This window comes from Sceloporus undulatus, chromosome 4 (genome assembly GCF_019175285.1).
Source record: "Sceloporus undulatus isolate JIND9_A2432 ecotype Alabama chromosome 4, SceUnd_v1.1, whole genome shotgun sequence".
NCBI lineage: Eukaryota > Metazoa > Chordata > Lepidosauria > Squamata > Phrynosomatidae > Sceloporus > Sceloporus undulatus.
In genome coordinates, this window is record NC_056525.1 from 28486089 (window position 1) to 28508262 (window position 22174).

Here is a 22174-nt window from a genome sequence, read left to right on the forward strand (position 1 = left end):
AAGGGTTTGGTCATGATAGTAATGGTGATAACTGTGAAGAGCTTCTTTTCATTATTTCCCTCTCCTTCAGCTGTTCCTGAGAAATATCATTCCCTGGTTGCATCTGCACTGCAGCGTTAATGCAATTTGACATGACTTTAACTGCAATGGCTTACTGCTATGGAATTCTGGGATCTGTAGTTTTATGAGATATTTAGCCTTCTCTATCAGAGAGCTCTGGTGCTACAACAAACTACAAATCCCAAATTTGCATTGGATGGATCCCTGACAGTTAATATGGTTTGAACTGCATTCATTCTGCAGTGTGGCAGCAGCCCCTGTTGCTGTTTGCCCCATGTTGGGATATCCTGTTGGAGTTAATAGGAGCATCCATCTCAGGAACAATAGTAGTGTCATGCCTCCAGAGCATCTTTGATGCTCTTCAGACATATATTTAGTTAAGATTATATTAGGTTTTCTATGTATTAGTTTAAGAGGGGAAATACAGATCTATAGCTTTAAGAAAGACAAGGATTGTGGGAAATCCCAGGGTCTTATACTGTCTCCCTCTAGTTAGTATCAGTTGTGTAGTAAGATTTCAGCCAAGTCAGACCTGGAGAGAGTATTTTCCTTTGAGTCCACAAAAGAAGAAAGATAGTCCTCAGAAGAAGAAAGATAGAATCCACCAAAGAGAGAACAAGGTATTTAGGAAGGACTATTGAGAGAGAAGAGATCAGTTTCATGTTATTTGTGTTTGTAACCAGTAAAACCTTTGAAAACTTAAGAAATTTGTGGACAAGTCTTTTGTTCTGGCTGTGATCCCGAGAGCCAGAGGCCTTACTACACCCAAAGTCCATAGCATCGCTCTTGGGGCAAAACAAGTAGCTTTAGGAGGGTGAATTTTAGTTGGTACTGTGATGAAGGGGGAAGTTTAATCTATTCAGTGCCTGAAGTATTTTGATGTACCACGTTCTCATTGTTTAAGCAGGTTTACTGTAATTGGGACTAATAGTTGGATTTAGGCCTAAAGTAGTCATACAACTACAAGTGAGATGGTCACAGTGATGTGCCGCATAGCCATTAGCAGAGATCTTCCTTCCTTACAGTGTATTAGAGCAGGCAGAATGCCTCCTATTAAAATGGGATCTGCCACATGTGGCACTTGCAAATACTTGTATTAAAAATAATCTGAAAATTAAAAACAAACAAACAGAACTCCAAACATTCTCATTTTTATTCATTTGTTATTGTCTTTGTTTTTATAATGAATAAAATTAGTAAACAAACATGTTCATTGATAAGTCCGTTTTTAAAAAAAATGTTTTATTAGATCAATAGATTTTAAACTGCTCCATCTAACCTATCCTTTCAGTACAGCCCTATAATTTGCAGAAAGTTTATATGTATGGTTTTTCATTAATAATCCATTTCCCCATTATTGGTAGAGTCTCAGTTCAAATATGGGGAATTCCAGGAGGGATGGCAGATGTACCACAAATCCCTGGCAGTCTCAGAGTGTTGTTTTTATTAAACTCAGAGGTGTTTTTCCACTCTAAATATTTCATTGAAAATAAAAGCCCTGCTCTGTGTGAACTTGCAACAGCTGGCACTCCAACCTGAGCTTGAAGCTGCCATTCGCAAAAGCTAAATTCAATCCAGTGTGCAGACTGGACTGTGAAGTGTTAAACCAGCTATTTGCCTTGGCTTGGGGAGCTCTGGAGTTGGCAAGATGATCTGGAATTTCTTTGAAGGGTAGGGGGTAAAGAAAGGTAGCAGGGTATGGAAAGCAGTAGGCGGGTGGCATCTGGGTAGAGGTGGAGAATGTTGGTAAATTTGGGTGGCAAGCCCCCACATGGAGAAAAAGTCTGAATGCTATGAGTATCAGCACCAAAGGGAACTCCTTGTGTCCATTTCTTGGCCAGATTGTAGGTGCTACTTTTCAGGAGCAATGAAAGAGCAGCTTAGAGAAGGGAAAAAGGAAACCAACATGAATAGACAGCTTAATACATCTAGTCAGTGCTTTGGCACATTAAGGCTGCATAGTTAATGTTCTTTTGGCTATTCTGAATGCTAGGTTTTGGGAGCTTGGATAATAAGCCTACCTTTTAAAATCCATGGCTGTCAATTAGCCTGTTTTCATGGCAAAAAACTTTTCATTTCCAGAGACATAAAAGCACATGACTTGCGTGGCTGTTCTGTTTACAGCACTGAAAAGTGTGAGGTCTGTTTGGAAGACCAGAACATTTTTCATGCCTTGAGACAGCCAAAAGAGGAATGACTCACTGTGAGTTCTCATCAAAACCACCAGCGTAGCTCTGGATTTAATAATCATGCGCGACACCTCCACCCCATCCCCACTTTAGGATGGTAATTATAAAATGTAGGAAGCCAGCCTTGATATATTTGGGCTGCCATAAGCTCATTTTGTTGAGTGAGTCTCTAGGCCTCAGCCATAAAACCTTCACTTGCTGTTTTGCTCCTTAGGCAAGGCTTATTTCATCCCTTTAAAATTGCTAATATCAATTTTCAAAAACAGGTCTCTTGTGAAATAATGAAAAGCACAAAACTAGAAACTGCTATATTTTATTTTAAATTGGAAGGATTTAAAAAACTAATCTGTATAAAATTGTGCCCTTCAAAGTAGTAGTATTGTGCCCTTCTGGCTGCCTGGCTGGTCTGATCATAGCACCAGCCGTAATGGCACCACTGATTAAGGGCAGATTAATGTTTCATATGCAGGCACATATTATAATTTCGAAGGAATTGCATGATCAGGTTTTCCCTAAACATTTTCTAATCCTCATGCAAAATCTGTACAGATTGTTTCCTTTATGTAGAATTCCAGATCTGAAACATTTCAAAATTGCCTGTATTTTACTAGGTGCTTCCCACTATTTTATTGTTGTTTTTGTTGTCATGTGCCTTCAAGTAATTTTAGATTTATGGCAATCCTGAGGCCAGTCTGGTCTTGTCTGAACTGGCTGGTAAATCTGGGGCCAATCCCAGAGTATTATGCTCCAGAACTGAATCCGGATTAACCCAGTGTGGTGGCTCAGTGCTGAATGCATGGGCTGGCTGGGCCTACACTGCTTTGGCATGGCTGGCCTGTTCCCAGAGCCACTATGACACTTACTTGCAGGAACTCTGTGGAAAAGGCCTCCTTGTGTGCCACTGCTTCTCTGCCATTTGCAGATTTTACTTGGTATTATATTCCCCAAACCATAGAATTCCACATAGGAAAATGGCATGTCAGGATCAAAGATGCATGAGAATCCTTTTTGTTGCCTTCCAGTTTTCATTCCAGTTTTTTTTCACACTGCAGAATTAATGCTGTTTGACACCACTTTAACTGCCCAATACTGCTCAATACTATGGAACCCAGGGATTCATAGTTTGTTGCAGCAACAGAGATCTCTGAAATAAAGCTAAATCTCTTGCAAAACTACAAGTCCCAGAATTCTGTTGCATTGAGCCATGGCTATGTCAGATTCCATTAATTCTACAGTGCTGATGCAGCCCTAATGTCTGCCCATTCTGTGGGCAAAGATTTGTACCTGGTTGTTCCAGTCTACACATACACACAAATCACATACAGGGTGTATGAGACCTGGATTCCCGACTGGCTCCAGTGATTCAGAGAGACTGTGAACTCACAAACGGGACCCCAGGCAATCTGCCAAGACATCAGAGTCAGCAACCAACAGGAGTTCCCGGAATGAGGCCACATCTATGGGAATGCTGAGGAGCGCAGATTCTTGATTAGCATTTCATTGTAATGTACACTAGCAGGCTTCTTTCCTCTTCAACTTCCCCTTTATGTTTTTTAAAAGAATGGCCTGATTCTTTCCCCTGACCCAGAGGAAACTGGCATTTTGAGGCAGTGTGTGATACGATTGTGTTTTTGCAAGAACAGGCACTCGGGAAGAAATGAAGAGAAAGAAGGGGAATGGCTTTGCTTTAATCCTGTAAAATAAAGGCAATGGAGGGTACAGGAAATGGTTTCAAGGAGGAGTGGTATGGAAGAGAGACACAGAGGCATGTTGTAAATCACTTTAATGTGCTTGGTCCTGAAAAATTTCAAATATTGTCCCCAAAAGTGGATTAAGGTAGTTGGGGTCCTGGAGATGTTCTAGAAATGAGTCCTCACATCTGTGGGTTATTCTAGGAGTGGTGATATAAACATTGCCTAATTAAGGAATAAATAACATACAAAATACAATAGATGGGAGCACAGATATTCACCCATTTTCACCCCATGCATTTTTATTTTTCTGCTCATGTAACAGACAGAATCGTGATGATAACTAACAATCCATTGCAAATCATTGCAAAAAGGACACAGAGAACAAACTTGCAAATCTGAATTTTGGGAGAGGCAGGGTGGGGACCATGGGGGGGGGGGGGAAGCAGACAGCTGCAGGTTCTAAGAGAAACTAAAATTCAGTTCTTTGCGTGTTAATCAGAAAGCTTTCCACAAATCACTAATATCCATGTCTACTCAGAAGTAAAAGTGAGAAGCAGCAGAGTACAAAAGTGCCATTTATATCTACTGTATTCAGAAGTATGAACTGGATTACTCAGGATAAAACATTTGATTTATTTAATTTATACTCCACCTTTCTCCCAATATGGGAACCAAAACATGGGGAGCACAGTGTGTTTAAAGCCACATAAAAGCATTCCTTTCAGGCCAGATTTTTATTTTCCAGCATTGTATAGTGAAGGAAGTTGAATCAGATGATTTTGTTGAAGAGTTCAAAATAGTTTGTGTCTGTGTGTAATCCACTCAGCCTAGTAACAATTACCATTCCTTAGGCAGATAGCCATTTACACCAGGAAGAAATCAACACACCACATCTACAGACATACACACCTACTCATTTTTCATAGAAAACACACACAGAACATATGCAGAACACACACAGATCCATCTGTCCACTCTTCACAGAAAACAAACATAATCAAACCTTCAACCAATTTAGCTTTTATCTTTCCTGTCTTTCTGGCCTTACATGGTGGCTCAGCAGATACGTAAGTATATAAATTATAAATTACTACTACTACGACTACTACTACAACACGAGAAAAGTACCTTATCGCTGGCGTGGCCATGTAAAGGCCATGCCAGCGATATGTGCGGCGAAAGGAGCTCCGTTTTGGAGCTCCTTTCGGCACTGCTGAAAAGGCGCCACAAGCGCCCTGTAGCAGCGCCAGCACATAACGGCCACGCTGCACCATTTGGACACGGTGCAGTCGTTACATCAAAATGGTGGCACCCATCTGTACAGGGTGCCACCATTTTGACATACGGAGTACGTGCTAGGGTTAGGGAATGTCTGTAAAGGTTTCTCCCAGGCAACCCTAGCACGTCCTCAGGACGTGCTAAAAGGCCCATCTGGACAGGGCCATAGTTTCCAAGTTGAGAGAAGCAATAGTCCCACTATATTCTGCACTGATCAGACCTCATCTGGAATATTGCATTCAGTTCTGGGTGTTTCATTTTAAGAAGAGTATAGTAGAATAGATTGGAGTTGGAGAAGATTCAGAGAAGGACAATGATGATGCTAAGTGGTATAGAGAACAAAACATATAAGGAAAGGTTGAAGGAGCTGACATGTTCAATTTATGGCAAGGAGATTTCAGTATTCATTTGAATTTCAGCAGTGTGAACCTTATTAATGACACATTTTGGGTGTATCTGCAATGACGAATCAAATCAGTTCAACACCATTTAAACTGCCATGACTGTATCCTATAGAATCCTGAGATTTGTAATTTGGTGAGATAGTCAGCCTGATCTTTCAAAGGGCTTTGGTGCCCCACCAGACAAAAAATACCAGAATTGTGTAGGATGGAGTAATGGCAATTAAAGTGGTGTCAAACTGCTTTAATTCTGCACTGTGGGTACACTTTATCTTATATAATCAATAGTAAAAGGGCATGTCTCAGGTTCAGTCAGAGCCCATATATTTGAACATCCTCTGATGAATCTTGGTAAAATGTCTTGGTTTTAAAGTTATACATTATATAGTTTTTATCTCTGCTTTGCCATTTGTTTTTCCTTTTCAGAGGGCAGATACAATTTATAAAATTAGGCCACTGTGGTTGTTCTTTGAAAGCAATTTAACACACAGGAAGGCTGCCTCTACACTGCAGAATTAATGCATTTTGGCACCACTTTAACTGCCATGGCTCAGTGGGATTTTTGGTTTTGTGAGATATTTAGTTTTCTCTGTCAGGGAGCAATGGTGCCACAATAACTATAAATTCCAGGATTCTAAAGGATTTATTTATTTATGGTATTTATACCCCGCCCTTCAGCCCTAAAGATGGAGCCATGGCAGTTAAAATGGCGTCAAACTGCATTAATTGTGCAGTGTGGCAGCAGCCGAAGCAAAGGGAGGAAAAGTGTCTCTTTCTTTCAATGAAACACTTTAGATTATTTGTATACACACAGTAAAGAGACTGAATTAGAAGATAGCATAGATGTACAGATTAGCTACAAGAAGAGATAGAAGGAAAATATAGAAGAAACAGAGAAAATACCAAGAAGACAGTGCATGAAGAAGTAATGACTGCAAGTTAGTATGTTTTTCGTAGTCATAGACTTGGAAGAGACCACAAGGGCCATCCAGGCCATCCCCCTGCCATGCAGGAAATCACAAACAAAGCATCCCCGACAGACGGCCATCCAGCTTCTGTTTAAAGACCTCCAACAAAGGAAACTTCACCACAGTCCAAGGGAGTGTGTTCCACAGCTCTCATTCCTCCTAATGTTGAGGTGGAATCTCTTTTCCTGTAGCTTGCATCCATTGTTCTGGGTCCTGTTCTCTGGAGCAGCAGAAAACAAGCGTACTCCATCTTCAATTTGACAGCCTTTCAAATATTTAAACAGGGCTGTCACATCACCTCTTCACCTTCTCTTCTCCAGGCTAAACACCCCCAGCTGCCTAAGTCTTTCCATAAGGCATGGTTTCCAGATCTTTCATCATTTTAGTCACCCTCCTTTGAACACACTCCAGCTTCTTAACATCCTTTTTGAATTGTGGTGCCCAGAATTGGACACAGTATTCCAGGTGAGACCGGACTGAAGCAGAATAGAGTGGCAGTATCACTTTGCTTGATCTAGACACTATGGCCCGTTCCGCACGGGCACCCTAGTACGTGCTTGGCATGTACTAGGGTTAGGAAGGGGCATCCTTTCCGGACACCCCTAACCCTAGTATGCGCCGAGCACGTACAAAATAGCGGCACCCATTCTACATGGGCGCTGCAATCTTGACGTAGCGGATGCTTAGTGGCTTCTTTTTGCTGCTTGGAGGAGTCATGCGGTTTGGCCGCTGAGGCTCCTCCGCGCAGCAAATGAGGGCGCTTTTCAGACCGCCCTTTTGGGCGGTCTGTAAAGCGCCAAAACGTCTATTGATGAAGCCTTGAATCACATTCACTTTTTTAGCTGCCGCAACACACTGTTCACTCATGTTCAACGTGTGGTCTACTAGGACTCCTAGATCCCTTTCACATGTAGTCTTGTGAAGCCAGGTGTACCCCATCCTATATCAATGCATTTCATTTTTTCTGCCTAAGTGCGCTACCTTACATTTCTCTCTGTTGAAGTTCATTTTTAGTTTTGGCCCAGTTTTCTAATCTATTAAGGTCAGTTTGAATTTTGGTCCTCTCCTCTGGGGTATTAGCTACTCCTCCTAATTTGGTGTCATCTGCAAATTTGGTAAGCATGCCCTGTTATCCAACTCGTTGATAAAGATGTTGAATAGCGCTGGGCCCAGGACCATGTTGTAAATGTTAAAATTTGTTTATCTGTTTGCTTATGGTTACAGTGGAAATAGATAGTGATTGGGGGGGAATGTGTGATATTGTTTGTGTGTTGTTTTATGCTTTCAAAAACAACAATAAAAATAATTTTAAAAGACTGTGCAATTGAGCTCATGGTTGGCTCTTTGTAAGAGTTCCTCCCCATGCAAACCAACTCAGAGTTTATTTACTCAGAAGCATGGCCAATTGATTTCAAAGAATGTATAGTCATGTCAGCAAGATTAGGACCACTGCTATGGTTTTTTAAAAACCATTTCAAGGTTGGGTAAGGATATCTCAGATAAAAATAAATAAAAACATAGACTGACAGACAGATAGATTATATGTTTTTTATAGATTACATGTACAGGTTGAGTATCCTTTATCTGAATTTCCAAAATCCAAATACTCTAAAATCCAAAATTGTCCTCATGGGTGGCTGAGATAGTGACACATTTGCTTTCCAGTGGTTCAGGGCACACAAACATTGTTTCATGCACAAAATTATTTAAAATATTATGTATAAAAATTACTTTCAGGCTATGTGTATAAGTTTTATACAAAACATAAATGAATTTCATGTTTAGACTTAGGTCTCATTTCCAGGGTATCTCAGTATGTATATGGATAAGGGAGACTGAAACTGTAATATAATTATATTATTATATATTTTGTTTTATATTTATTTTATAATTAGGAAAGTGCCTTGGGCACTGAAGGTAGCCCAGACATTCTGGAACATGGTGAGAGTCAGATGTTGTTAGTGTGCAGTGTGGAAGTGGGGAGTGGGAGTGGAGGCATATTGAAACTGCCTAGTGATTTGATGCCTTTTCCTTGAAGTACATGGGTGTCATCTTTTGAAGCACAGGGCCTAACAACACCTTTTGCAAAATGTATTGAATTAATTACTGGGGAAGATAATGTTCAGCAAAGTGGAAGGCAGTAGGAAAAGAGGAAGAGATTCCAGGTGGATAGACTCAAATCAGGGAAGCAAAATCTTACCAGAGCTGTTAAGGACAGAGTGTCTTGGAGGTCTCTTATACGGCTGCCGTAATTTGAAGACAACTTGACTGCAATTAACAACAAACCAAATGTGAAGGGATTGTTGCTATAATGAAAGCAAATGGGAGGCTTAACCAGTGCTTAGAAAGGTTATTTCTTTGAGCTGCAATTCCCAGAATATTGTAGTGACACTGGAAGTTGCTTAGTCTTTTGTGGGTTTTTCGGGCTATGTGGCCATGTTCTAGCAGAGTTTCTTTCTGACATTCCGCCAGCATCTGTGGCTGGCATCTTCAGAGAAAGTTGCAGTGAACAATGTAATATTTCTTTCCTGGATTTAAACCCCTCCCCCTTGTTTTTTCACCACTTAGGCTATAGGATTTTTTTTTAAATACAATACTAACTTTAAACAATTTTTTGCTATTTCCTTCCTGTTCTTTTCTAGCTAGGAAGCTAGGAAAATTAAAGTACCCCTTTTCTTCAAAGTTCCTAGCTCCATGCCCAGTGGTCTTTATTTTCCATTCTGGTTATAGCTGGTGAGCAAAGGGTAAGCCTGCACTCCTCACATTCTGTGACCAAAAACTAACATCTTGTTGCCCTTTAATAATATCCAGAATCTCCTCCCGGAGGCATCTGCCATGGAAGCAGAGTATGCTGGCACAGGTAGTCCCAAAAATATTTTCAGAGCTCTATGCATATGTGCTGAAAATGCTTCCAAGCCTTGATTGGGATCATTTGGATTATAGCAGCAGAATGGCTATGCAAGAGCCAGATATACATGGCTGCTCGCCTGACAGGTTAGCCAGTTGCAGCTTTTGTCAGGGTCAGTAGAGCAGATCAGTTTTTGTGCCCTGTGCCCTGTGCTGACTTTGGTCGCAGGGTATAGAGAGCTCAGGAGCATCTGAAAGCAATACTCTTTGCACTGACTATTAACAAAAAAGCCAAAGTGAAGATGTTGATTCAGAATAAGAATCCCAAATTAACTCTGACAAGAAGAACACTGGATTTTCTTACAATGTAATACTGGACTCTAGACCAGGGGTGGGTGACTATGGATACAACAGGGACCAGTTTCCCTGCCACCCCACCCCAGAGGATTACACTGTTGCATTTTGGTGCACTGGAAGTGAAGTGATGCTGTGTCACTTCTGGACATCATTTTGCCAATTTTGCCAAATTTGGGGGCAATTTTGTGGTTATTGGGAGGTTTTTTTTTTTTTTTAATTTTGAGGACTCTGAATAACTAAACCACTATATTTGCAGTCAATATTAGTTTGACTGGTTTTTGAGTAGAAATTTACTCAGATATTGGCACAGAAATTTAAATTTTTATGGGTTGGAGGCTTGGGGGGGGAGACACTGCAGTGCGGCTTAAGGGGCTGCATATTTGGATGCCAAAGGCTGCATGTGACCCAAAGGAGGTACTTCATCCATCCCCGCTCTAGAACATGGTCCACATCTTTAGCTGGTGATGGTGAGTTGCCATAGGTGACAGGTAGAAGGAGCCAGCATCAGAATGCTGGGGAAGAAAACTGTGCCATCAAGTTTATCCTGTATCACCTACGCTAGCTTGATGTCTTAATCAGATCCCATAGCCAAGGTTGAAGAAATGGCTGCTCCAGTCTGCTTTTGTGCACAAAATGAACGGGGGTGCCCTCTGGTTCTTCATCCCATGCAACAGCTCCAACAGGCCTTGCCTGAAAGAAGAAGAGCCCTCCCTCCCTCCACTATCTTGAGAGAGAGAAAGGCAAGCCATCTTCCCTTCTCTACTGTCATTCCCTTCTCCTTTTGTGCCTTGTCTTTTTTGGATTGTAAGCCTGAGGGCAGGGAAATGTCTAATTAACAAATTGTAAGCCGCTCTGATAGCCTTGGCTGTAGAGCAGGGTATAAATAACAACAACAACAACACAGTGATTTGGTTGAGCCCTTGGTGAAAGAGGAGTGGCGTGAGCTTTTCTTGTCTACCACACAGATAAATTCCGGTATGAAATGGGCCTTCTGTGTTAATTCACAAATTCATAGAGTCCTCATTTGTAAGCCTTTTCTTCTTCCTAAAAGGGAAAGTAGGAAGGAGAAAAGATACATAAGGTTGTGAGTTCAGTACTAGCAAAAGGGCTCAAGCTCGACTAAGGCTTGCATCCTTCCAAGGTCGCTAAAATTAGTACCCAGATTGTTGGGGGCAATTAACTTACACTTTGAAGCTTACCGCACAGGTCTTCAGGACCGTTCTTAGAATGGCCCGGCAGGAAATGGAACGAGTGGGGGATGGATTTTACTGCACACGCCAGTCCCTCACTCGTTCCGTTCCCCCTCTCTTCTGTTCCCATTCCGTTCCAGAGGGAACGCTTTTTGAGAACTGTTCTGAACAGTTCTCAAAAATTGCCCCCCTTGGAACGGATTGAGAACAGAATAGAGGGGGAACGGAACGAATGAGGGACTGGTGTGTGCGGTAAAATCCGTCCCCCACTCGTTCCACACTCGTTCCTGCTCCTTCCGTTCCATTCTCAGAACGGACCCGGAGGACCTGTGCGGTAAGCTTCTTTGTAAACCGCTTAGGGAGTGCTTAAGTGCACTGATAAGCAGTATAGAAATGTACTTGCTATTCCTATTGCTAAAGTTGTAGATGTCTATCTAGCCCTACTAAGGGATAGGGTATCTACAGAGCATTGTCTGTCAGATGCTGAAAAGGCTAACCACTGGACAGAAGAGGCAACAACTATTTTAATCTATTGAGGTTCCCCAGTGTGACGGTCAACACTACAAGAGTCTTATATTTTCATTGCCATGTGGAGCCTACATTGAGGTGTAACTAATGTTATGGAAGGGAAAGATAGCCCATGACAGTAGTAGGCAAGTGCTGAATAAGAGTGACACTTCAAAACAGCAGGAGACATCTGTGTCTGCCAGTCTTCTTCATTTGTAAGATTTGCATTAACAAAACCAACCCCAGTAGTTGGAGCTTGGTGGCATCTTTAGATTTTGTCTGTGAAGGGTGAAATGCCATTGGTGGTTTGCGGTGGAACTGTGCCATCGGATTATGTGTTGACAGATTCCATTGGCTCTGATACCACTTGCTCAAAAGAGCTTCTTGGCATGGCATTCCCCGCTTTCATATGAGGAGTGAAGAACTAGAATGGGAGAGGGGGAGGGATTGCCTTTGTAGTTCCTGAGAATTGACACTGAGCCAGAAAAGTTTCAAAGTGATGCCGCCAAGCTTGTGGATAACTAACAAACACAGTTGTGTGTGGTTTTTTTTTTTTTTGGTGCATTTGTATATGATGAGGAAAGAGGTTGCAGAAAAAGTGAATTTAATATGAATAAATAAGTAAATTTATTAATAAATAATATTAATAAATAATATTAATATAATATTAATAAATATTAATATTTATAAATATTAATAATATTAATAATATTAATAAATATTTTATAAATAATTAATTAATAAATATTAATAAATATTAATATTAATAAATATTAATAAATATTAATAAATATTAATAAATAATAATAAATAATATTAATAAAATATCAACATGGTGTGTTGTCTGTGTGTAAATTCCATTACTTGAAAATGTATGTAGCTATTCTTAAATGTCGCTGTGTTTTGCAGTTTTAAAGTTATGGCTGAGCTACTTCAAGCAAACAGGAAACTTTGACCTGGAGGATTACAATAAACCTTTCAGGCTACTTTAAGCAGGCTAATTGTAACTCTTTTGTAACACACAGAGATATGGATAGTTTTTCTCAAGTGTTTCGAATTTACCCCAGCTTTTAAATCCACTCTTCCTACTGTACAAAGCTTGGGAAATGACTTTTCTGGACTACAATTCTCAGAACCTCACCTCCCACCCAGCTGTGGAAATTGATTTCCAAAAAGATAACTTTCCTAAGCTTTAATTTTTTGTGAGTTTTTTTTGGTTATGTGGCCATCTTCTAGAAGAGTTTATTCCTGATGTTTTGCCAGCATCTGTGCCTGACATCTTTCTCTGAAGATGCCAGCCACAGATGCAGGCAAAATGTGAGAAATAAACTCTTCTAGAACATGGTCACATAGCCTATAAACTCACAAAAAACTATGGATACTGGCCATGAAAGCCTCTGACTTCACATTTTCCTAAGCTTCAAAATGTGTAGGTGCGTGCAGTATGTATCTGACGAATAAGTAAAAGGAAAAGGGTGTTCAACCTGAGCATAATGGAGCAGAGGACAGAATAGAAAAATTTCAGCACAGAATCAGCAAAGAGATAGTACAGGAATACCTTGTTAATCTAAATGAATTTTAAGTCTCCAGGACCAGATGAACTACATCCAAGGGTATTAAAAGAACTGGCAAATGTAGCATCGGAACCGTTGGCAATAATCTTTGAAAACTCCTGGAGAACAGGAGAAGCCCCAGCAGACTGGAGGAGGGCAAATGTCGTCCCCATCTTCAAAAAGAGAAAAAAAAGAGGATCCCAACAATTATCGTCCAGTTAGTCTGACATCTATACCAGGAAAGATTCTAGAGCAGATCATTAAACAGAGAGTCTGTGAACATCTAGATGGCAATGCCATAATTACAAAAAGTCAATACAGTTTTCAGAGAAACAAGTCATGCCAGACAAATCTAATCTCTTTCTTTGATAAAATTACCAGCTTGGTAGATGAAGGGAATGCTGTGGAAATAGTATATCTTGATTTCAGCAAGGCCTTTGACAAGGTTTCCCATGACATTCTTGCAAACAAGCCTATAGAATGTGGGCTAGACAAGGTAACTGTTACATGGATTTGTAATTGGTTGACTGGCTGAACCCAAAAGGTGCTCAACAATGGCTTCTTTTCATCCTGGAGAGAAGTGATTAGTGGGGTCCCACAGGGCTCTGTCCCCAGTGCTATTTAACATCTTTATCAATGACTTGGACAATAGAATTGGGGGCATACTTATCAAATTATTCCCGACGTTTCACCAGCATCTGTGGCTGGTATCACCAGAGAATTCTAGCATGGAAGTGAGTGGGGTATGTATATTTACTGTGTGACCCTAGGTTAGGAGGAGTGATTTACATCTTAATAATAATAATTTATAATAATAATATTTTTTATTTATATTTCCCACCTCTCCCTGTGGATCGAGGTGGGATTACAGCAATAAAACAATGACATTCCTATTAATTCACTAAAATAACAGATCATCAACTACCATTCACACTAACATTCATACAATCGGATCGGAAGTGGAGTATTTAAGATCTCTTATAAAAGATCAGGTGTGTGTGTTGGTCTGTTGTTGAATGGCAAGGACTGAAGGTGATCCATTGTCTGCTGGGAAACCCCCCTCATCCTGGGTGGTTTTCATTTGCATGTGTTGAGTCTTGATTTTGATGTTTTTCAGGACTCGTAGCCAAACTTTGTTTACTTTCAGGGTTTCTTCTTTCCTGTTGAAATTGTCTAGGTGTTTCTGGATTTCAATGGCTTCCCTGTGCATTCTGACTTGATAGTTGTTAGCATGGTCCAGAATTTCAGTGTTTTCAAATAACATTCTGTGCCCAGGTTGGTTTATAATGTGTTCTGCTACTGCTGATTTTTCTGGCTGACCCAGTCTGCAGTGTCTCTTCTTAAAAGGGTAGATGAGATAGTTAAGTCTCTTCTGCCTTAAAAAAAGTGCACTTTATGCAAAGATGCACATCATGTTTGAGAGTTAGTCTTTTCCTATGTCATTTGGCAGTCCTATGGAATAAGTGGTAACATAATAATAATTTTAATAATTTGTTTTATTTATATACCGCTATTCCAAAGATCATAGCGGTGAACAACAAGTAAGCTAATTAGCAAGTAAGCTAATTTGCCCCCAACAGTCTGGGTACTCATTTTAGCGACCTCGGAAGGATGCAAGCCTGAGTCGAGCTTGGGCCCTTTTGCTGGTCTTGAACTCGCAACCTTGTGGTTTTGAGTGAATGGCTGCAGTACAGGCATTTAACCACTGCGCCATATGATCTTGATTCCAAAAGCAGTGAATTTTAAAGGAACATGAGCCCTGGATGGGCTGTTATAGGTCCTGCGTACCTTGTAATAATAATAATAATTGTAAGAAAATATTGTAAGGAAAGCTTGTATACCCAGAAGGAAGAGGAAATGTCTGTTGAGTCATTTGTATGCTTTCAGACTTAGCTGATGGGGTAGAGTGGTGTCTGCCTACTCATTGTCTCAGTCTCACATCGGCTCTAATGTAAAATCAACATTAGTTCCTCCCATGTGATGGAGAACGCAGATACAGCTGTCATAGCACCAGAATGCCCTGTTGGAGTGGTGGTTGATGATAAATTAGAGCAAAGTAGGAGAAATTAGGCTACTGGTGCAAATGGTGTGCAGAGAGTATTATGATAATTTTTTATACATTCAGTTGTTATTTATTTCTCTCTCCTGCTTTTCAGTTCAGAAAGATTTTAAATCTGGCTTACATTAAAAATAAATTGTTAAGTGGGGGCGACTATAGAGAGCACCCAGCTCCTTTGTTTACAACTCCTTCACTTGATGCTGATTGTTTCTGGACACAATTTAAAGTGCTCTGTATCATGGCTCAGGTCTAGGTTATCTGAGGGACCATATTCTCCCATATAAGCCTGCCTGTATTTTGAGATCTTCTGAGGAGGCCTCTCTCTCTAGTCTATCAATGCCATAGCTACATCTTGTGGCAACACAGGAGAGGACTTTCTTGGTGGTTGTTCCAAGGCTCTGGAACTCAGTTCTAGACTGTCACCCTCCTTGCTATTCTTTCATAGCAGACAAGTCTGTTTTGTTTTGTCATGCTGTTGAGGACTGACTTTTCAGGGAGAAATGACCTTGAATAATGAGCTGCATTAGCTATGTGTTGCTTTCTTTTTAATGACTATGATTTTAAGTGATTTTAATTTTATTGATTGATTACATTTTAAACTTTTGTATGAGATAAATGTTTAGCAATATTTGTCATTTGTGTTACAAGCCACTTTGAGCCCCAGATAGGGAAAAAGGCATGATGATGATGATGATGATGATGATGATGATGATGATATTGCATAAAGGTTGCTTCTCTGCTCCTGCCAATATTTGTTGTTGTAAGACAGAATAGCTCTTTTTTTCCATTGCTCCCTCCAATTCTCATTAGGTCATCTTGTCTGTTCTTATTTGTTTTCATCCCACTGCACACCTCCACACAGTGGAGTAACTAGGGGGGGTGGGAGGTGCAGACTAAGAGGGGTGTGAGTGTGACACCACTGTTCCTCTGTCTTTAGGCAGAAATGGGTTGTGGAGTTTGCCGGTGTCTCTTTAAAATGCTGAAGAGATTGTGTGAATGGGATGAGGCTCAGTGGGAGGAAAAGGAGTGGCCCGGTTTTTAAAAATTCATTTTTTAAAAATCACATTTTAACAAATGTTCACTTCAGTCACATGGAACTATGTATATATAAATGCATTTATGCTGTGTGCATGATATTGTAATTTAAAGGTATAATTTTTTTGCTAGTTGTTTGTGTCACAACTATTTCTATTACATTCAGTAATATGCAGGAATTAATAATGAGCAACATTAGTACAAAAAACATGACCAAGGATTCTGTATGGTGTAGTATGGGAGGATGTCGGGTGTGTGTGTGACACCATGAGTTACTGCGCCAAGTGACATCAGCGCTAGTTATTTCACTGCCTCCACACTTTCCCTACCTAGTGACATACTCTTGATTCCTCTGCCTTTCTGAAAGGTTTTTCATCATTTTCCAAGGATGTCAGCACCTCCCATCTCATCTCAGCCCAACTGATCTGCTACAGCCAGAGTGAGCAAATTTACAACACACAATAGGTCGCCTACATCTACTCCCTGGTTCCCCAGTCAAGCCATCCCATACCGTTCACACATTTAAAGTATTTCATATAAAAAGGACTATTATGGTTTTTCTCTCCTATCTTCCTTGCTTCATGCTCTGTAATCAAAGTACTAGGTCCTCAATTCAGTCCATGTACAAGTGATTTTGAAGTAGGTGGCATACTCATTACAGAATTATATATGGTGCTAGACAAAATTGACACAGCCTGCAGGTTGTTGAGTTACACTTCTCCCTTTTGTCACTGCTTGAAGAGAGTGCTGCTTATGATCTCAAAGTACTCTGCTTGTATGCACTTCACAGAGGCTAAACCAAAAGAGAGGGAGGCTTTCTTCTGTGGTTGCAAGTACGTGCAGTGATGCAGGATAAGAGAATCTGTGTGCTGAACTAGCTCCAGAATTTCTTATTTTGAATACTACCTCCTCCTTAAAGTGAGGGAGTTGGGAAGCAGACATATGACCTCAAGGCTCATTTTTTATTTCATAGCACAGAGAGTGCTAAGCAGGAGATTTAAGATAGAGAAGTAGAAAGAATGACTTACTCACTTTGGCAGAACTTGAAACATTACTTTTAATTAAAATGAATGTAATGATGTGCTGAATCCATCTGTAACAGAATAGTAGAATGATGATGATGATGATGATAATATTTATTTATTTATTTATATCCCGCCTCTTCCACTTTGAGGATCGAGGCAGGTAACAGCAGAGTTTATACAATATAAAACAACAAGCCCTACAAGACCCCGGCCCAACCCTCCCTTCCAAGTATAAAATTAAACAATAAAACATGGTTAAAAATACATAACAATATGACAAAATTAATAAACCACAAATAAGAAAAATAAGAAAAGGAGGGGGATTCAGTTGGTTCTGGACATTATCAATCAGGGAAGGCCTGCCAGAAGAGAAAGGTTTTTGTCACCTTTTTAAAATCATTGAGTTAGGATAATTGGCAAATCTTTTCTGGCAGGTCATTCCAAGTTTTTGGAGCAGTGACAGAGAAGGACCTCGGGGAGGTCACCGCCAGCCTGGTCTTTCTAGATTGTAAGAGGTTTTTCCTGGAGGATTGGAGTGTATGGGAAGGATTGTATGTGAGGAGGCGTTCCTTCAAGTAGACTGGACCCAGACTATGTAGGGCTTTATAGGTGATAACCAAACACCTTGTACTGTGCCCGGAAGCTAATAGGCAGCCAATGTAGTGATTTTAAAATAGGTGTAATATGGTTGAACTTGGATTTTCCGGCAACCAGTCTGGCTGCCATGTTTTGTATCAGTGGGAGCTTCTGGACGTGGCACAAAGGTTGATCCATGTAGAGTGCATTGCAGAAAGCAAGACGAGAGGTTACTAGAGCATGCACAACTGTTTCTAGGTCCCGCTGCTCCAGGTAGGGGCGCAACTGGCGTATCAGCCGAAGCTGATAACAGGCACTCTTGGCTGTCGCATCAATCTGAGAAGACAGTTGAAGCGACGAATCCAGGAGCACCCCTAAGCTGCGGACATAGTCTTTCAGGGGAAGTGTGATCCCATCTAGAACTGGCGAACTTATCTCCATACCCGAATTGGGGTTACCTATCACGAGTACCTCCATTTTATTTGGATTCAATTCAAGTCTATTTTCCCTCATCCAATCCATTACTGACTTCAGGCAGTCATTCAGTGGGGAGATGCCCTCCTTGGTCACTGAAACAGTCCGATACATAGAGAAATAAATTTGGATGTCATCAGCGTACTGATAACACCCTGCCCCATGTCTCCAGATGATCTCACCCAGCAGCTTCATGTAAATGTTAAACAGCAGGGAGGACAGAAGGGCGCCCTGAGGGATGCCAGATGTCAGCTCTCTCATAGAGGAGCAGCTGTCCCCTAGCATCACCATCTGGAATCTGCCCGAGAGGTAGGAACGTAGCCACTGCAACGCAGAGCCAGCAATTCCCAGCTCTCTCAGGTGTTCCAGAAGGATACCATGATGCTCTTGGTCTGAACATGAGAGGATGGCTACCAAGATGAGTGGCCTTTAAAAACACAGATAGATACAAGATTTTTTTTAAAACCAATAATTACTAATCAAGATGGTTATATTGTAGTGGCAGTGTCTGAGGAGGGTGTTTCTCAATACCAGATGGAGGACATTAGTGGGAAGTTGTTGTTGTCCTCTTGCCCTGGCAGTGGGCTTCCCAAAGACATCTGGTTTGGCTGTGTGCAAATAAGGATGCTGGATCAACAGATGTTTAGTATGACCCATGCTTAAAAGTGTACAGGGGAGAGTAGCACTATCCTTTGTTCCCTTGTTTCTTTAACAACAGGAGCTGGTTAGCTGCCATATTGTTCCAACAGAGTAAGATAAAAAATAGGTGAAATTAATTGCTGTTTTCATTAGGCCAATTTAAATAGGGATATGAAAGCTTTGGGGGAGGTAATGAAGCTCTCCTCATCAGAAAGAATTTAAGGGTAGCAATTTATGAGGGTTCCTTTCACACTACAAAATTACAGAACTGTGGTTAGAGTTTAAGTGCCATGGGGGTGTAGCTATGGGGCTGGTGATGGGGATGAGACCATTGACCTCATAAGAGTTCTACCCCCCTGCATGAAATTTTCTTTCAGCCCCCAAATCTCTAGCATTGCAGTAACTTAAAACTTCAGTTGAACTTTTAAAAATCCAATTTAGGTATCTAAAGAAAAAAGGGAGGCAAAGAGCAAATGTGAGTTCTAGATGTCAATGATTTTCAGTATCTCACTCTCTACAATACGTATTAGAAATTACTAGAAATTTGGAGAACGAAGGACATTTTCATTTGGGCAGGTCAGAATTCTTCTTTGGGGCAGTGTTCTAGTGTTGTACCCTCTCCATTACACCCCTGGGCTTCATTGTATGAAATCCTGGGGTTTGTAATTTAGTAAGGCTCTAGAGCTTGTGTTAAGAGTTCTAAATACTCTTCCCTAGACTTCAGATCCCAAGAATCCATAGGATGTTGCCATGCTGCTTGAAGTGGAATCATAGCTATATAATTATGTAGTGTAAAATATAGAAAAGTTACTGTACAGAGGAACATATTAGCAGTGACAGTAATGAGCTATTGTAGTTCCATAAGTCTGTTTGTATGCCACAGTGCAAAGTCTTGAATTTAGACTTACGCTCTATAAATAATATAGCTTTTGCCACTGCTGTTTTACATAAAGCAGCAGTAGCCAGAACATTTCCTATGTGGATTCTCCTTTGCCAGTCCAGAATACTTCCAGGGTTGATCAGGTTCAAGGGGTGATGTGTATGAGTCGGTTACAGAAAATAGTTAATCAAGGTGTGTGAAAAATTCTGCTCCTCATCCCCCCCCCATCTTTTATGCCTAGACTACTTTAATTTATTCCCATAGATTTTATCCTGGATGGGTTTATCCAAAGCTAGCCTCACTTGTTATTTCTCTTCCCAACTTCCCAGAGGGAAAAACATATTTTTATGCATACTGCATGATTAACACATGGACGTATCTGACACAAGATGTAACTACAGTGGACCTGCCACATCTGAGGGCTACTGATCTGCAGATTCGACCTCCCATGGATCCTTATGCCCCATATTATTCAATGGTGCCGCATACACGGAGGCATGCAGACATGTGCATGCCACATTCCATTGGATAATATGGGGTGCAATCATCTTTGGGTTTCTTTCCCCATCTTAGGGGTGGGGTGGAAGTGAAATCCCATGGATGGGAAGGGTCCACTGTACTCACTTAAATGCTTAAAAAAAAAAAAGCCAGCTCCATAGAGGTTAGATTAACTGCATGAATCAGCTTTGGACCTCCATATTCAGAGACAGTTATACCACTCCCTCCAATAGTGAACAAAAATATGCTAGCAGTTTCTCCATAGATGGGAAAGACTCATTCAGTAAAGGAAAAGCAGATTCTTCACCACTCTACCCCAAATAGCCTGACAAGAATCTGTGATCTTCCAGAATACACAGATTTTTTTGTTTTGTTTTTATGTGCCTTGAAGTCATTTCCAATTTACGGTGACCCAAAGGCAAATCTGTCATGGGTTTTCTTGGCAAGATTTCCTCAGTGGAGGTTTGGCAGTGCCTTCCCTGAGGCTGAGAGCATGTGATTTGCACAAGGTCACCCAGCAAGTTTCATGGTTGAGCCAGAAACTGATCTCTGATCGCCAAAGTTGCATTCCAATGCTCAAGCCACTATACCATGGTAGATGTTCTTTAAAGCAGGGGAAGGCAAGGAGAGAGTAAGCATTGGCCTATTCAGTCACTTATATTGGGTGGGCAAAGTGCGTCCCTCCAAATGTTACTGCATGGAAACTCTCATGAGACCTAGCTAGCATAGACACAGGTGAAAAATGCTGGGAATTGCATTTGTGTTGCTCCAGCTGCTTGTCATTATTATCTTATAGGGTGGGGAGTAGAGTTGGAAGGGACAGTATTGCTATTCAGGGAAGTTTTCATGAGGGAGATAAGGTATCTGTTGGGAATCTTGGTTTGCTGGGAAACAATAAGCAACTACAGTACTTTTAATCTGTAGCCAAACAAATAGGATGTCTTATGCTTTTCTGTTGAGAACACCTCCCCGCTACATACACACTCAATAGAAAGATACAACAAGAGCTGGCGGATGTGGCTGAATCAGACACTGGCATCTACAACAAAATCTTCTGGGATTAATTATTCTTAATTAATTAGGTGCAGGTTTTCAAAGGTGGGAATGAGAAGTAGTGACATCTGATGATATCATTAACATGTTCCCATAATTGACTCCCAAAGGTATTACCACATTTGTTTTCCTTCAGAAGTGTTTCAGCCACTTAATTTACCTATCTGGTGCTTCCTTCATGTGATGACACTCTTGAAACACACCTTGCTGTGAAACAAGCAAATATGGGTTCTTCCCATATTAGGAGGGGAAATGAAGGAGAATGACATTATCTCCAACTTATGTTATTGACTGGAGCAGCTGGTTAAAGTTGGGAACAGGGGGCTAGATTTGACCTAACCCAGATACTGTATTCTTGTAAAAAATACTTTAAGTGTGTAGCTGTTAAACTAGAGTCCCAAACTTGGGTCACTCAGGTGTTTTGGAGTTTAGCTCCCAGAATTCCTGATTGTTGGCCAGGGTGGCTTGGGCTTCTGAGAGTTGAAATCTAAAAAATCCTGGAGGACCAGAGTTTGGGAATCACTGTGTTAAACAAAGACAATATTTGACATATCAAAGAGGGAGAAACTACAATGAATTAGCTGTTTATAGGTCACCATGTCACCTCCCCAGCATCTGGGCAACCTCAGCTTCTAAAAGTGGTGCCTGGTGCTTTGCTTCAGCATGTTACTGCTTCAGAGAAGTTCTTGTGGGCCTGTTACAGACAGCCAAAATAAAGCTGCTTCAAGTCACAGTGGAGGTATGGTGTTTCAATGATGCATGTGTCCTAAGACTCCAGAAGTCGCACCAAAGCTACGCACCAGACTGGAGCATGGCTTTGGTGTGGCTTCTGGACTCTTAGGATGCATGCATCATTGAAACACCATACCTCCACTTTGACTCGAAGCAGCT

The 22174-nt window shown here is 40.9% G+C and overlaps 1 protein-coding gene across 1 annotated transcript in view; it reads left to right on the forward strand.

Moving 5' to 3' along the window:
• PREX1 (phosphatidylinositol-3,4,5-trisphosphate dependent Rac exchange factor 1) overlaps window positions 1-22174 on the forward strand; it is a 323175-nt gene that overhangs the window by 104631 nt on the left and 196370 nt on the right. The window lies entirely within an intron of this gene.